Below are 3,117 nucleotides of genomic sequence, written 5' to 3' on the forward strand. Positions count from 1 at the left end.
AGAAGACAGAATTGCCTGTAATGCAGTCAGTCTCATGAAAAAGTGCTATGCAGCTTGATTACGGTTTACTGTCGATCATTTTGAAGTTACTGCACAATGACGTTGAATAAAACTGCAAATCAGCAACGTTACAAACAGGAAATTATTTATGCACTCTCTAGTAAAGGACGAAGTTATATTGTTACAGGTATTAAGAAAATTCAATACATGCTTCGATGACCAATATTTGCTTGACGAAATCCGGAGTCGAATAATGATCAAACTGACTAGGATTAATATACAATCCTTTATGTAACTGACGACTCTTTGACCGACAGTCAATGACGATAATATTCGTTGAGCAGGTTTTGCAATCAAACAGAAATATAGGCTGTTAAAAAAAAGTATCGAATATTTTGAGAGATGTCTGATGATAGTGGGTGCAGAAACGCACACTTTCTGAGAGTGCGATTGTTTATAGGAAGGGCTGAAATGCGTTTGTTTGCGAATATCAACGGGTTCGTTGCACTGAGGCTCCGTCAACTGTGTCAATTGTTTAGATGCCGCTGTGTATCACGAGTACTGCAGATGGGCATTAGAGTTAGGTGCGGTAATTTGTAGCAAATTGTGTGGTCTGAGTTATCTCACATTGTAGTTTATCTTGTGTTAGTGTGCGTTATTGTAGTGTAAATTAATCGCGACTCTGGTTTTGTATGATGGTAGGTACCTTATCTTTTTACATGAATGACCTCACTTTTGAGTTTCCTGTTATTGTGCTGTTATTGCGTGCGTATGGTTCAGTACGTTTTCTTTTCTGTTTTCCAAAAGCAGGCATTCCGTCTTCAGGCCACAAGTGGCCCACCGGGACCATGCGACCGACGTATCATCCTCAGATGAGGATGCGAATAGGAGGGGCGCGTGGTCAGCACACCGCTCTCCCAGTCGTTAGATGGTTTTCTTTGACCGGAGCCGCTGTTATTCGGTCGAGTAGCTCCTCAGTTGGCATCACGAGGCTGAGTGCACCCCGAAAAATGGCAACAGCGCATGGCGGCCCGGATGGTCACCCATCCAAGTGCTGGCGACGCCCGACAGCGCTTAACTTCGGTGATCGGACGGGAACCGGTGTTTGCACTACGGCAAGGCAATTGCCTTCTGTTTTCCAACGTATTTCATAATTACAAGCCTACTACTCCACCAATGATACGGATGTATGTTTTTTTGCTATGAATTAGCAAATGGAAGCAGCCTGTTAGTCTGTGTCCTCTACACAAAGAAATATCCACGTCGTGGAGTACCATCTATTAGGTCCAGTTTTCAGTGTCTTTGGGACATAGTTGTGTAGCACCTCAAAAGGTTAACAGTTAATAGCGTTGGGCCTCACTCAGTCCCTGAGATGGAGGAGTTGTGCCACACACACAAAGTGAAGAAAAAATGCCGCACTTGGGGGTCGGCATGCGATTCCTAGATTCAAGAAATAAGTTTATGTAGCAAAATCAGATCAGGTGCATTTGCCATTAAAATTGCTACACCACGAAGATGACGTTCTACAGACGCGAAATTTAACCGAGAGGAAGAAGATGCTGTGATATGCAAATGGTTAGCTTTTCAGAGCATTCACACAAGGTTGGCGCCGGTGGCGACACCTACAACGTGCTGACATGAGGAAAGTTTCCAACCGATTTCTCAAACACAAACAGGAATTGACCGGCGTTTCCTGGTGAAACGTTGTTGTGATGCCTCGTGTAAGGAGGAGAAATGTGTACCATCACGTTTCCGACTTTGATAAAGGTCGGATTGTAGCCTTTCGCGATTGCGGTTTATCGTATCGCGACATTGCTGCTCGCGTTGGTCGAGATCCAATGACTGTTGGCAGAATATGGAATCGGTGGGTTCAGGAGGGTAATACGGAACGCCGTGCTGGATCCCAACGGCCTCGTATCACTAGCAGTTTAGATGACAGGCATCTTATCCGCATGGCTGTAACGGATCGTGCAGCCACGTCGCGATGCCTGAGTCAACAGATGGGGACGTTTGCAAGACAACAACCATCTGCACGAACAGTTCGACGACGTTTGCAGCAGCATGGACTATCAGCTCGGAGACCACGGCTGCGGTTACCCTTGACGCTGCGTCACAGACAGTAGGGCCTGCGATGGTGTACTCATCGACGAACAACGGTGCACGAATGACAAAACGTCATTTTTTCGGATGAATCCAGGTTTTGTTTACAGCATCATGACGGTCGCATCAGTGTTTGGTGACATCGCGGAGAATGCACATTGGAAGCATGTATTCGTCATCGTCATACTGGCGTATCACCCGGCGTGATGGTATGGGGTGCCATTGGTTACACGTCTCGGTCACCTATTGTTTGCATTGCCCGCATTTTGAACAGTGGACGTTACATTTCAGATGTGTTACGACCCGTGGCTCTACTCTCCATTCAATCCCTGCGAAACCCTACATTTCAGCAGGATAATGCACGACCGCATGTTGCAGGTCCTGTACGGGCCTTTCTGGACACAGAAAATGTTCGACTACTGCCCTGGCCAGCACATTCTCCAGATCTCTCACCAACTGATAACGTCTGATCAATGGTGGCCGAGCAACTTGCTCGTCACATTACGCCAGTCACAACTCTTGGTGAATTGTGGTATCGTGTTGAAGCTGCATGGGCAGCTGTACCTGTACACGCCATCCAAGCTCTGTTTGACTCAATGCCCAGGCGTATCTAGGCCGTTATGACGGCCAGAGGTGGTTGTTCTGGGTACTGATTTCTCAGGATCTATGCACCCAAATTGCGTGAAAATGTTATCACATGTCAGTTCTAGTATAATATATTTTTCCAATGAATACCCGTTTTTCATATGCATTTCTTCTTGGTGTAGCAATTTTAATGGCCAGTAGTGCAGAAAGGAATGCGGGTCACGCCACGCTACCGTCCCAGCCGTGGTAGCGCACTTTAGTAGGTTGCAGGAACATCAATCCGATATCCATCATGGTGCTATTGTTCGAATCCTTATATTTTTTATTTTTTAGACGTCTGTTCCCTATTTCTCGTCGTTTGTAAGCAGGACGTCGTTTTGTCAAACGACAATAGCCTACCACATTACTGTGGGACAGTGGGTTCCATTCAAC

At 46.1% G+C, this 3,117-nt stretch overlaps 1 pseudogene; it reads right to left on the reverse strand.

Annotated features, from left to right (window-relative positions):
* Positions 1–1,011: 1,011 nt before the first annotated feature.
* On the reverse strand, positions 1,012–1,129 carry LOC126483008 (5S ribosomal RNA; annotated as a pseudogene).
* Between the last annotated feature and the right edge of the window lie 1,988 nt (positions 1,130–3,117).

The sequence above is a fragment of the Schistocerca serialis genome, chromosome 5 (assembly GCF_023864345.2).
Source record: "Schistocerca serialis cubense isolate TAMUIC-IGC-003099 chromosome 5, iqSchSeri2.2, whole genome shotgun sequence".
Lineage (NCBI taxonomy): Eukaryota > Metazoa > Arthropoda > Insecta > Orthoptera > Acrididae > Schistocerca > Schistocerca serialis.